General features: G+C 37.0%; 1 long non-coding RNA gene across 1 annotated transcript in view; it reads left to right on the top strand.

Moving 5' to 3' along the window:
* The window catches only part of LOC136837018 (uncharacterized), a 17492-nt gene extending 2983 nt beyond the window's left edge, over window positions 1–14509 (top strand). Inside the window, exons 2-3 of the long non-coding RNA XR_010852523.1 lie at window positions 2460–2590; window positions 14261–14509. This is a non-coding gene — a long non-coding RNA (uncharacterized lncRNA). The remainder of the gene's footprint in view (window positions 1–2459; window positions 2591–14260) is intronic.
* Window positions 14510–15142: the final 633 nt, after the last annotated feature.

Genomic DNA, 15142 nt, shown 5'->3' with positions numbered 1-15142 from the left:
TGAATGCACATGATTTGACACTGGTTACAGATGTGAACTTGAATTCAGGTAGGTGTGACAGTCAATAATGAAGTAAGTGTCTGAATGAATGCACATGATTTGACACTGGTTACAGATGTGAACTTTAGTTCTGGTAGGTGTGACAAACAGTCAGTAATGAAGTGTCTGAATGAATGCACATGATTTGACACTGGTTACAGATGTGAACTTGAATTCAGGTAGGCGTGACACAGTAAATAGTGAAGTGTCTGATTGAATGCACATGTATGAAGCTTCGTAGAAGTATCTGATGCAATATAACGACCTTTCCTAGATAGTGATCCCCTAAGGGTTTTAACCCGGCATGTATCCACCTTTGTGGCGTGTTTACTACAAGTCCGTGGGGATTACCGTAAAAACATCAACAAAAGCCTGTAAATATCGTAAAAGATAACGACCCCCAAGATATATTAGGCCTAGATAACGACCTCCGAAAACAATTTGTGGAAAGATCCCAATGCAATTAAGCAAAAATAAAATTTGAAAATGAATATTTGAAAAATTTCTGAAATTTCAGAATTCCAGTTAACAGTGGAGTGTGCAAACTGCATGTGTATATGTTCAATCCTTATGACATTTCACGACCTCTCCCTGCATTTTACAGCCTACGCCGTCGGCCTCTGCATTAAAAAGATGAAAGAGTGTAATCTGGTCTCCATCTCAGTGACTTTCAAAAACTGCTCGGATTCTCTGACTGAAAGGTCGGTGACCTTGAATGACCCACTGTCTCTGCCTGTCTAGCCCAGGTCCAGCGGCGTCGCTGACTTCGATTGGTCACGTATCTTTAGAATGTTTATCCTTTTATTCAAGGGAAAATAATGTCGTCCCTCCTCTCTCTCTCTCTCTGTTACAGTTTAAGTTCATTTCAGTACACCTGTTTTCCTTTCATAACATTTTGGTCTCGTAATAATTTAATTCTCTCTCTCTCTCTCTCTCTCTCTCTCAGTTTAAGTTCATTTCAGTCTCTCTTTTCCTTTCTAACATTTTAGTCTCTGGATAAGAATTCTCTCTCTCTCTCTTCTCTCACCTGGACTAATTCTTAGATAAGAAGGTAGGGAAGCTTATCGAGGACATAATTATGAGAGAGAGAGAGAGAGAGAGAGAGAGAGAGAGAGAGAGAGAGAGAAATAACTAACCAAACTAATTCGAAAGTGATCAAGCAAACAACTGAAAATATTAAACAAAATAAGCGTAGAAAGTACAAAAACAAAGAGAGAGAGAGAGAGAGAGAGAGAGAGAGAGAAGAGAGAGAAATAACTACCTGAACTGACTAGAAAGTGATCAAGCAAACAACTGAACATACCAAATAAAACAAGCACAGAAAGCACAAGAACAGAGAGAGAGAGAGAGAGAGAGAGAGAGAGAGAGAGAGAGAGAGTTACACTAGACTTGGCATGATGAATAAACACGCTAGTTCCCAATAAGTCTGCCCTAACAAAATATCTTTGAAGTCTCGAAGCAAACGAGAAAGTGACACGAATCTCTCTCTATTGCTAAGCTTTCGTGTGCTTCCTTTGCGTGCAAGAAGGCGATAAACGCCAGTCTGCAATTTTTCAACTGCACTGTGTTCGTGTGTGTGTGTGTGAGAAAGAGAGAGAGAGAGAGAGAGAGAGAGAGAGAGAGAGAGGAGGGGGCCCACAGGACTATAACTGCATTTTTATACATTAAACTTTTTCATTTTGTGATCGTGAATAAGAGAGAGAGAGAGAGAGAGAGAGAGAGAGAGAGAGAGAGAGAGAGAGAGAGAGAGAGAAGCCTGTAACCTTATTTTTTTATATTACATTTTTCTTTTCATTTATGAGAGAGAGAGAGAGAGAGAGAGAGAGAGAGAGAGAGAGAGAGAGAGAGAGAGAGAGAGAGAGAGCCTGTAGGACTGTCATGGTATTGCTGTTTTCCATTTTATGATTGAGAGAGAGAGAGAGAGAGAGAGAGAGAGAGAGAGAGAGAGAGAGGAGAGAGAGAGAGAGAGAGATGGTAATTTATCAGAATGCTTTGTATCTCAAAAAACAAACTGTAAGAGAGAGATGGAGAGAGGGACAAAGAAAGAGAGAGACAGACAGACAGGCAGACAGCTACTTAACTAACAGGGTAGCACTGGAAGCCTGAACAAATAAAATAAAATTTCTTCCAAACAATTATCTTCCATTTTTGTAATTAATCTGTTGATATAAAAATAGAACAAAATTATCTTTCTAAAGCAACGCATTATTTTCGTTGCAAAATTTACTGGTTGGTCAATAAAAATTACTTCTGAGGGTCAAAATAATCAAACAAGACTTTTTTTTTAAGAAAAACTATTTTATTATTTAAATGGAACGCTAAATAAATTTCTCTTGTAAGCATAAATGAAGCATTGATATAAATCTTACAAATTTTTTATGTAAAAAGATAATTGACATTTTTCTCATTACCCTCAACAGGACGTTTCTTCAAAAGGTTATTTTTGATGTTCTGGCGATACTGCAAAAATTCGTCTGCTTCTCCTGTCCATTTATTTCAGTTGTGGAAACGTTTCCATTCCGCTTGTCAACAAACTTCCCCTTCATATGAGGTCAGTAATCGCACAAAGTCGTTATTGTTGTAAGTAATGCCATAGTTGGCTTAATTTTACGTCATAAATATGGTGAAACAAGCCAAGTCATTGTCCTCCTCATATAACTTACTCCTGTTGTGATTGGTAATGCACTTTACAACTCTTACGCAATAGCTGCCAAATGTTACTTTTTGCAACTTTCTTTTAGCAGTTATTTACATAATTACCGATCTACGTATTAAATTACGAAAGCTGTCGAAAGTGTTTACAATTATAATGGTATTATGGGAGTAAACATTTCCCTTGCATGAATGAAAAGGCATTAATTCAAGTTTGTTTACATAAGAGGAGGCATTGTTTCCATAGCTTGAAAAACGGTGGACTTTTAGCAGCATTGCCAATGTGATGAAAACATAACCTAAAAAACTAAAGAAACATTTTTTGGTATTCACAACATCTCACGTAATTTTTCAATTCAGAAAATATTATAGATGGGTATTTGGCTTTATATATATGCTTAAAAGGGATTTAATTCTATGTTTGCTATGTTGAAAAGAAATAGTTTTTAATTTCAGTGCTTCATTTAAACAATAGGTTACCATGGTAACACCTGTAAGACTACCAATCAGAATTCGAGTGACGGTTGTTCTTTAGCAGCCAATCAAAACACCGCATATATTTCCCGCTCAAACTAACGGTACTTCGAGAGTTACTCTCACTTATGCGTTGCTGTTCAGTAAAAAGTGAAATTCGCGAAAAAGTTACAATTTGACTAAAAAGTTCCCATTTTATATACAGTAAAGTTCCCATTTATAAGAAAAGGTTCCTAGTATTACTAAAAAGTTTTTAATTTAGATAAAAAGTTCCCATTTTAACTAAAAAGTTCCTATTTATTACCAAAAATTCCCAGCTTTACAAAATCCTATTTATTGTGAAACGTTCCTACTCTTACTAAAAAAAAGTTCTTATTTATACGAAAAAATTCCTATTTTTACTAAAAAGTTAAGACGTACACTAAATAATTGGTTTTTACTGTAAGATATAAAAAAAATCAAACGATGTGCAGGCTCTCTAATGTTGCTAATTATGTTGCAAATTATTGTCAATAAGCCTCTACAGTCCAAATGATCAATTTAAAAACCAAAAAATTAAGAGAAACGAAAAATGTAAAAAAAGGCTCAATTTTATTTTTTTCCGAACAGCAACGCATAAATTAGAGGAACTCTCGGTATTCTGCCAGTTTAGGCGGGAAATATATACTGCCTTCTGATTGGTTGGTGAAAATAACCGTAACTCGAATGCTTATTGGCTCTCCAAAAGTTGTTTCCATGGGAACCGTTGTTGACAAACAGAACCGTATTTCATTCATAATTATGGATCGGTAGAGAACCCACCAGTTTTATGCATTGCTGTTGGAAATCTTCATAAACCCAGTTGGAATTTTCCTCTTTGCATTAAATTCGATTTTGTGAACGTTTTTGGGTTTAAATAAAAAACAGTAATCAAGATTTTAATCATTTTAATAATTTCATTGTCTTTGCAACGATTTTGCAACATACAATATCTCATTCGTATGCATTGCTGTTGGATGTGATTTTGTGAATGTTTTTGGAGTTTAAGGAAAAAACAGTAATAAAGACTTTAATTATTTTAATAATTTCATGGTCTCTGCAACGATTTTGCAACATAACAAAATTTCTCTCGTTAAGTTCAGTTATGTAAACATATAAAAAAAGTGCAATCTGAGGGAAATAAAACAAAATTCAAAAGCATTTATTGCAGGTTTATTGAGTGCAACATAACAACTTCTCTCGTTAAGTTCAGTTATATAAACATATATATAAAAAAGGTGCAATCTGGAGTAAATAAAACAAAGGCATTTATTGCAGGTTTAATGAATGGTGCCAAATCTCTTTTGCATTGCAGAAAGTTTGCAATACATGGATGGTCCTAACCCCATACTCTAAGACTTACAGGTAAACCAGATGTTTCTTCTTATTAAAACCGCTATATAGATGTTTTTTTATCAGACGATGAAAAAAAAGGCCTTCTTCGTTGCGTGTCCTCAGATAATTCGAGGATTTTTATTGACATTGGGTTTGGGGATAGATCGTCTACTGGCCCTCCTTAAGTAATCAAATATATGTCGAGTAAACTTTCACCACCGACTTTCAGGTCATTGCTGTTTATATTTCCTGAAAGCGTGCATGTTTTCGTGCAAGTAAATAAATATATATATATATATATATATATATATATATATATATATATATATATATATATATATATATTATATATATATATATATATATATATATATATATATAAATATAAATTACTTGCATACCTGAAACATGCACGCTTTCAGGAAATATAAAACCAATGACCTGAGAACCGGTGAGAGAGAGAGAGAGAGAGAGAGAGAGAGAATGTGGAATAGTACACTTTGTTGATAACTGAATTGTCTTTAGTAATTAAACCTAGCTTTCTTCCAAAATCTTTTCCCGTTGGCTTCGTCGAGGAAAGGAAAACTGTCAGGTAAAGACACCATTCGTTTGATTTGGTTCAATTAAACGCACTGTTTTTAAGACTGGTAAACTGATAATAGACTCACAATCAAAATAAAAAAAACTGAACAGCTGCGCACCTGACTGTTGCTCTGCTGCACGTTACTGGTCACAGGCTAAGAAACCATTGATTCATAGTTTCAACAGATCTGTGAGAGGCTGTACAAGTTGATCCAGACGGTTTTGATAAAGGGAATTGTCACCTCAGATGACTTCCACTCTAAGGTAGTCATATTGTCCGTACCAAACCTGACTCAAGAAGAAGTCAGCAGATGTTGCTTCCCTACCTCGACTGAATTTCTCTCAGGTTCCTTTAGCTCTCTCTTCTTTTGACCAGTTAGTTCTCTCTCTCTCTCATTATATATATATAATGTATATATATATACATTATATATATATATATATAATGTATATATATATATATGTATGTATATAAAATATATAAAATGGACACCAAAATCTTTAAAAAAAATTGCAGAGGAGCATAGTCTAGCCTACTTGACGTATTGCCTAAGGACACAGATGTGAAATTACTTGACTACTGCTGTCATTGTTAAAAGAGAGAGAGAGAGAGAGAGAGAGAGAGAGAGAGAGAGAGAGAGAGAGAGAGAGAGAGAGACCTAACTGGTCAAAAGAAGAGAGAGCTGAAAGAACCTGAGAGAAATTCAATCGAGGCAGGGAAGAAACAGCTGCTGACTTCTTCAAGAGTCAGGTTTGGTACGGACAATATGACTACCTTACAGTGGAAGTCATCTGAGGTGACAATTCCCTTTACCAAAACGGTCTGAATCAACTTGTACAGCCTCTCACAGATCTGTTGAAACTATGAATCAATAAAGCGTTATACAGCCTTTGATCAGGAGCGCACAGCAGAGCAATAGTTAGCTGTGCAGCTGTTCAGCTTTTTGATTTTGATTGGAAGTCTATTGTCAGTTTACCAGTCTTAAAAACTGGGAGTTTAATTGAACAAAATCAAACAAATGGTGTCTTTACCTGACAGTTTTTCTGTCTTCGACGAAGCCAACGGGAAAATAGTTTGGAAAAAAGCTAGGTTCAGTTACTAAGAAATCCAATTATCAATAAAGTGCACCCATTCCACATTCCTCTCTCTCTCTCTCAATCTCTCTCAATCTTTCTATTTCTCTCTCTCTCTCTCTCTCTCTCTCTCTCTCTCAATCTCTCTCTTTTCTTTCTCTCTCTCTCTCTCAATCTCTCTCTCTCTCTCTCTCTCTCTCTCAGTCTTTCTGTCTCTCTCTCACTCTCTCTTAATCTTTCTATCCTCTCTCTCTCTCAATCTTTCTATCTCTCTCTCTCAGTCTTTCTATATCTCTCTCTCTTCCGCTCAGTCTCTCTCTCCCAATCTTTCTATCTCTTCCTCTCTTCCAATTTTTCTATCTCTCCCTCTCTCTATCTTTCTCTCTTTCTATCTCTCTCAATCTCTCTCTGCGAGGGAGTGAATTTTACGCAAGCAGTCAGCTGCAGTCAACCAGACTTGATAAGAACATAGCAGTCTGTTCTCAAAATGACCATAAAAAACGAGAGTCTAAATGTCCCTTTTAGTTTTAATAATGAACTGAAATCAGGAAGATATTGTCCTCAATCGTCTTTTCCTTACCTGAGTGATACGACTTCGTACACCTTATGTTTACGAGACAGCTGGCCAAGTGTTTGGTAATCGGGGATGAGAAATTAGGTCAGAGGGGGAACATGCATGTTGATCAAGGTATGGAGAGAGAGAGAGAGAGAGAGAGAGAGAGAGAGAGAGAGAGAGAGAGAGAGAAATTATACTTTAAGTATATCAACCATAACAAGATTGTCATATCCACATAAACTGCTTTCCTGTGCGAGAGAGAGAGAGAGAGAGAGAGAGAGAGAGAGAGAGAGAGAGAGAGAGAGAGAGAGAGAAAGAGAGAGAGAGAAGTTACACTTTAAGTATATCACCCATAACAAGATTGTAATATCCACAAAAAATGGTTTCCACCGCACAACGATAGAGAGAGAGAGAGAGAGAGAGAGAGAGAGAGAGAGAGAGAGAGAGAGAGAGAGAGATTATACTTTATGCAGATAAACCATAACAAGATTGCAATATCCCCCAAAAAAATGGTTTCTTGTGCGAAACGATAAAGAGAGAGAGAGAGAGAGAGAGAGAGAGAGAGAGAGAGAGAGAGAGAGAGAGAGAGAGAGAGAGAGAGAGTTAGCTCTAGAATGGCTCTAGCATTCTGTAGATGGAGAATTACTTCGCCGAGATATCCTCAATTTGATTACGACCAAACGATGACGTTTTAGACCTTAGACCTATCTTTGTAAACAAACAAAACTATAAAACAAAAACTACAAATAAACAAAAGACGTAGACAAAAAACAAACAAACAAACGTCCTTCTCTTGCACACACACACACATACGCGTACATACATTGCAACAACCGATCGGCGCCGAAAAAAAAAAAAAAACTATTCTGAGCAAGGGAGCCATTATGCACCGCACGAGTCAGCGAGCTGTTGCTGCAAACGGGCATATCAGCCGATAGAGGCCAACATAGCCTCTGGGTCAAAGGTCACGGAGGGTCATGGAAGGTTGCACCGCACCACCACCTCCTCCTCCTCCTCCTCCTCCTCCTCCTCCTCCTCCTACTCTCCGCGCCCTTGGAAGGTTCCAATCCAGGCCCTTTCCTTCCAGCCTCTGCAGCCAGTAATAGTACCAGAGACCCAAACTAAGACTCCCAAATCTATACAAAAGTTGCATATTAACATCTTTTGTTTTCTCTTCCATTATTTTTTGCTTTTTGTTTTTGTTTTTCGCTTTTATTTACTCCATTTATTTGCGTGACTCCTTCCTTCCTTCCTTCCTTCCTTCCTTCCTTCCTGCTATAGATGAAAGCAAATGAATTTTGAATCTCGAAATGGTTTAGAGAGAGAGAGAGAGAGAGAGAGAGAGAGAGAGAGAGAGAGAGAGATTATTTAAATAAGCGAACCATGATAGTGTTAGATAAATAAAAACTTCTGCTGTGCAAAACGAGAGAGAGAGAGAGAGAGAGAGAGAGAGAGAGAGAGAGAGAGAGAGAGAGAGAGAGAGAGAGAGAGAGAGAGAGAATGTCAATGTTCAAATAAGCCAACCATAGCAATATTGTTATATCCACAAAAATTATTTTCCTGTGCAAATCGAGAGAGAGAGAGAGAGAGAGAGAGAGAGAGAGAGAGAGAGAGAGAGAGAGAGAGAGACATAAAAAAAGCTCTTCACTTGGAAAAAGACCCAACTTTCACCATTCAGTGACTTAAAAATGCAAATTTTACTTCTGTTAATCCTTGTTCTGACTAAGCTTTGGCTTTGAGACTCGCTATTGTCTCAGAAATATACGTATATGGTACATATACTTTCACTTTACTAATAATAATAATAATAATAATAATAATAATAATAATAATAATAATAATAATAATAATAATAATAATAGTGGTTCATTAAAAACCAAGGCTTCATCAGCTGCAGAATTTAATTTATAATAAAGCTTCACTATATTGCTGAACTTTATCAGAAATTAAACTCTGCTGATGTAGCAGCTATAATCTTTAATGAAACATGTTAACGAGAGAGTCTCTTTAATAATAATAATAATAATATCTGGGAAGAAGACTCTGTTTCAAACAAAACTCACTAAACATTCGAGAAATTGAGAAACTGCAATATAAACTTAACGTCATCCAAACGGCCATTCTGTTCAATGAAATAATAATAATAATAATAATAATAATAATAATAATAATAATTATAATAATAATAATAATAATAATAATAATAATAATAATAATAATAATAATAATAATAATAATAATAATAATAATAATGAAAGGCACAGCAGTAGCATCAGTAATAATAGCGATATTAGTAAAACTTTGTTACGACTTGAATTGAATAGAGTGCGTTGATTTCTCACGGGCAATTGGTGACTAATAATAATAATAATAATAATAATAATAATAATAATAATAATAATAATAATAATAAAAAATAGTGAAAGTCAAAGCACCAGCAGTAATGATAATAATAACATCAGAAGTAAAACTCACTTAAGACCTGAACTAAAGCAAGTGGATTGATTTCTCTCTCAGGCAACTGGTGACAGAGTGGTCCTTTTATAGCGAGCTCGGCCCAGCATACCCCCATAAATTATTAATGAGCACTCAACCTGGATCTTGCGGATGTAAAAGAGGTCCTCATTTCCCTCAGCGAATTAATCCGTCGCCGAGAGATATCGTGGGTGGTTTACAATGACCTCCTTCGGATAAAACCACCCCCTCCCCCAGTAGGAGGGTAGTGTCCTCAGTGTAGGCTACTACTACTACCTAGCGTAGTGCCCTGTAGGCTTGACTTAAGGGTTGTTTGTGGCGTTCCTTAGGCCCGTAGCTGGGCCCTCTTTATTTTAAGTCTTATGCTGTACCTTAATTCCCGTTTGATTTCTTCCAACTTGTTTTCCAGCCACTCCAATTCCCTCTTTCCACTGTCTTCTGAATAATAATAAGAATAATAATAATAATAATAATAATAATAATAATAATAATAATAATAATAATAATAATAATAATAATAATAATAATAATAATAATATCTGGTCCAAAGGCCCTCTTTCGAACAAAATGCATTAGTTAATTGATAATATTGTCAGTTAAATAATGAATTAGGAAAATATCCTACGTAATTTTGATGTAAAAATATCTGCGAATTAAATATGCAATCAGCTGTCCAAATTTGGCCATTTTCCTTGCATAGTGATGAATTGCTTGCCAATAGGCTGCATTTTTTTCAGTTTTAAGCAAAAGTCCCTTTGATCCCCAAAAACACCAAAAGGCTATAGCAAGCAACTGATAACTATGCATGGAAAATGGCCACATCCATGTACATTAATCTAGTTTGATAAACAATCATAAACCTTCATTATAAAAAAAATAATGAAATCCTTGACTCCTGCCACTCACTACCTGTAGACTATTTGGTGCATGACGAGATAAGCTGAGGGATCAGGTATATATACCTGCATTTTGAAGGATGTCTAAGTCGTTTATACTTTATATTTCTCATTATCTATTCAGTGGACACTTAATGACAAGCAACTATGCTTTTGTCTGAGGCTGAAGACATAAAAGTTTGGGGGAAATTTTGCCTACTTATTCGTCTGTTTATCTATTGAACACATCAGTATTGCAAACAGAACAATGGATTGTTCACCTATTTATCTGCTTGTGAACATATCAGTACTGCAGACAGAACAATGAATTGTTCACCTATTTACTGGCTCTTGAACACATCACTACTGCGAACAGAACAATGAATTGTTCATCTGTTCATCTGCTCTTGAACATATCAGTACTGCAGACAGAACAATGAATTGTTCACCTATTTATCTGCTCTTGAACAAATCATTACTGCAAACAGAACAATGAATTGTCCACCTATTTATCTGCTCTTGAACACATCATTACTGCAAACAGAACAATGAATTGTTCACCTATTTATCGGCTCTTGAACACATCATTACTGCAAACAGAACAATGAATTGTCCACCTATTTATCTGCTCTTGAACACAACAGTACTGCAAACAGACCAATGTCTCTCAATATCTCTCCCATATTTTGTTTCGATGGTTAGCAAACTCGGATGGTTAGTCTTGAAATGAAATTGCAAACTTACCCTTTTTGTACAAGTGTTGGGGAACAGGGCATTTAACACAAATATTACCAACAAGACGATGCATTTTCCGCGTCTATCTGATTCTAATGCCGGTTTAAAATCATTAATAATTCCAGAACAATTGAGGAGAAACTGCTTTATGGACTACCATTCTTCAAGTATGAGCTATCAATTAATGTTTCTACAGTGCATTTTCTACACCACTGTCTCATTCTATTGTGAGTTTCAGAATTGTTAATGATTCCTAAATAACTGAGGAGGAAATGATATATGAACTGCCATTCAAGTATGAATTATCAATTTTTTTCCAGTCATTTACTCAGGGGTCGTAAAAGGCATCAATAAATATTGATGTGATCTATGGCCAGTGTCATAAACACGATGCTGCAGTTTTTGTATATGCAACCATAGTCCCAAACATCAACAAGATTTTATATGGTTAACACCCAACAACCTCAACAAGGTGTTAATAGAATCCACATAGTACCTTAAACAAGACTTGTTTACAGGATATAAAACTACTGTCCATTTCAGGGACTGCGAGTCATCGTTTTTCTCAAATATCTTACAAATTAATCATTTGATCAAAATGGTACTTTGACACAGTTTACAAGACATCTCCCGCTAATTTTTGGTATATAGTGCATTGTCAAATGGTTTTAGTTAAGGCGTTTACTCTTGATTTTTAAAGACAAAATTGCATGAGCCAGCAGACCTAATCTACGCAATCGAACGTCCGCTATCCCCCATACACAGGAAAGAGGGGGCGGAGATAGGGAGGCCAGGAAAGTGGGTTGAGGGAGGGATGAGGGTGGAGAAGGGAGAGGGGGGGATGGGATGGGGATAAAGGACATTCGAGTGCATAGTTTGGCGATGCTTGGCAACACCATGTAAGTCAAGAGTAAACGCCATAACTAAAACCATTTGACAATGCACTATATTACCAAAAATTAGCAGGAGCTGTCTTGTACACACTGTCAAAGTACCATTTCGAGCAAATGATTAGTTTGAAAGATATTTGAGAAAAATGATGACTTGTGGTCCCTGAAATGGATATTAGTGTCCTGGACAACAAGATGTATTCATAATCAATGTATGAAACTAGATACATTGATACATACATAGGATCTGACAGTGTCTGGATAAAAACTAGACCTAGGACAAGAATAGAAAAGAACAGAATATAGGATTTAGACCCAAGACCAAGCGCCGGGACCTCTGAGGTCATTCAGCGCTGAAAGGGAAATTGACAGCAAGAAGGTTTGAAAGGCGTAACAGGGGGAAAACCTTGCAGTTGCACTTCCAAACAATTGTTAGCGAGGGTGGAAAGTCAGATGGAAGAAAGAGAATATGAACGGAGGTACAGTAAAAGGAATGAAAGAGGTTGCAGCTAGGTGCCAAAGGGATGCTGCAAAGACCCTTAAGTAATGCCTGCAGTGCACCACATGAGGTGCAATGACGGCACTAACCCCCTACGGGGAGATAAATACACTTATACATACATAGAGTAGATAGACTTTATACATACATACAACAGGTGTCTTAAATAAAGCAAGGCTTATGTAGAATCTACTATCAGTATCCTCAATAACAAGACCCATTTATAAGCACTACAATCAGTGTTCTAGAATACACCTAGATTCAAATTTCTATCTCGCATCAAGTGAAAGGCAAGGGCACCACCAAATGAGCCACAAAGGTAACAAAAGTTGAAACATAAATATTGTACTTTAGTACCTGGGGATTTATTCACCTGGGCAGGCTGCACACCTGGCAAGGTCCATTTCTTCTACAGCCTTTGTGGTTCATTTGATAGCAGCCTTGCCTTTCCCTTGAGAGTCCTGGGTTTGATCCTGATGTGAGGTGGAAAGTCATTCCTTTAAACACTTGCTTGTCGATTTCCATAACACCTGGATTCAATGAAGAAGCGACACGGATTAAAAATAAGAAATGCCACTGGAGTGACTTCAACTTGTCTGAGGAGAACAAAATTCAATTGACCACGAAACAACAATGGGGCATTCTACGCTGTACATGTTCATGCCAGAGAGAGAGAGAGAGAGAGAAAGTTCAATGAACTCCAAAACCATTTCACAGAAGTTCATTGAACTCCCAAACCATTTCACCAATAACCTTCTAGGCCTACTTTCATATACACGCACTGAGATCCACTGCTCTTTGGTGTAGGCAATGAAGAAATGTGCATGGAAAATTCCCACAATGTAATACATTTTAAGGGAGAGGCTTTGACTAAATTATCTTATACATACTCCAGTCTTGGTATGACCCTGGTCTCGGTTTGTTCTGATAGTGCCTCCTTGCCTTAGTTTGTCTCTAGATCTCTGGTCCTACAGTGTATCTGGTGATGGGTTCCAGGCCTGTCTGGTTGGCTGGCTCCTGACAAGTGCTTAACTCCAGTTCTAAGGTAGATCCAATTCTAGGTCTATGCAATGTCTACTCAGTGGGTTTGGGAGCATGCAATGTCTACTTAGTGAGCTTGGAAGTAGCTTATGGCATCTGCTTGGCTCTTAGTCTTGATATGACCACAACCTTGGGTTACTGTCATGCTTCTTGTGATTTGATTTGATGAAATTTAGGTTGTCAGCTCAAGCACTGGAGCTCTTTTGGCCATTCTGCGGTTAAGACAGTGAAATAAGGGAGTTGGAGTGATTGTAAAGTACAACAGAATAATGAGATGAAGTACAAGGTTCTCAAACTAGAACTGAAAAAGCCCCACAGTTACACTAAGAAATAACTGTTTGAGTTGTACAGTAAAACCAAAGAAAGACAGAGGAAGGGACTTTGCAAACACCCTATAATAATACCTTCAGACCTCCACGTCACGTGCACTGACAGCATCACCCGCCTCTAGGCATGTCTGCTTGTTTGTACCTGGATAAGGTTCCAGGAACTGGTGGAACTTCAGTCTTAGGTTGTAGCCCATTGGTACAGTTTGGATTTTACAAACACTCCCAGGTGGAGGAAGTTCTAGTTCTGGATGCATTCTGTTGTACATCACTTCACTGGTGGCCTCTAATTAAGGAGGGTGGGAGATAATTATTCATGAAGGTATCTTGGTCAAATTACCTTATAGTGGGTGAATTACTTGGTTGTGTCTTCATTGCACTTTTGAATAGTTACCAGCCTAGACAGAGTCAAGGTTCATTAGGGGATGATCTAAAATCATTAATGCATATCCTCAGTCTTTCATTATGAATAGGCTCCAAGTTCTTTCTTGTCAATTCAGATATTGATCCTTACAGTTTGAGTTCCACAGTCTTTCAAGTGACAGTACAGATGGCTTGTATAGCAACAATAAGAACTTTGTGTGGTTAGTTGGCACTACTGTACTTCCTTTTTCATTATGATTCAATATCACAGTTTTGTTTCTATCTTACATCTTCAAAGAAAATAACAGCTTTCGTTTTCTCAACAGAATTGAAATCCTACGGAGGCAGCCGAGGTATCAACTTCAGTAAAAGCCAAATGCTTCTGTTTCCTTCTCACATCTTCAAGGACAGCCTTTGTTTTCGCGACAGAATTTGAATCCTATAAAGGCAACCAAAGTACCAACTTTAGTAAAAGCCAACTTATAGCATTCATAGGTCATTTTGTTTTATGCTATGAGAAACATAGCAAACCTGTGCATATAAACATAAATATACTATACATGTACAATCTAATGGTCACTTTTTACCAGATACATATGTAATTGTAATAGCCACAGTGCCCTCTCAACTTCTCGAATTCTTTGTACTTTTTTTTGGATATGCTTGTCACTACAAAGCCTTAAGATCCAAGGGCAAGAAATATGAAAAAATTATGATGTTCGGTAGTGGAAACAAAACCCAGGTCCCATAATCACAATGGGACCCAGGTTCGTTTCCCGCTACCGGATATTTCTTGCACCGGATATTTCTTGCACTTGGATCTTAAGGCTTTGAAGTAACAAGCATATCCAAAAACCGTGAAGAATTCGAGAAGTTAAGAGGGCACTGTGGCTATTACAATTACATAAATGTACTATGTTAAAAGCTGCCAAGATAAGCAGTGCACTACAGAGAAAGGTACCTTGATAGTCTACATTTTCCAATTTTTATGTAATAAAGTCCTATACACATTCCTGGAAAGTGCTTGAAGTCAAGAAGTTTTATGTAATCATGTGTAAGTATCCTCAAATATTATAACAATTTTTCAGAATGGGGTACAGTATCTCTATTGGCTTGGCAACACATTTACACACCTAACCCTGAATCTGGAGTATAAGAAATTACTGGGGCATTACAAAACATAGAGGCTTGGCCAGAACAATCACTTT

Source organism: Macrobrachium rosenbergii, chromosome 57 (assembly GCF_040412425.1).
Source record: "Macrobrachium rosenbergii isolate ZJJX-2024 chromosome 57, ASM4041242v1, whole genome shotgun sequence".
NCBI lineage: Eukaryota > Metazoa > Arthropoda > Malacostraca > Decapoda > Palaemonidae > Macrobrachium > Macrobrachium rosenbergii.
The sequence above is the reverse complement of the archived record's forward strand: the minus strand, read 5'-3'. Positions and strand labels throughout refer to the sequence as shown.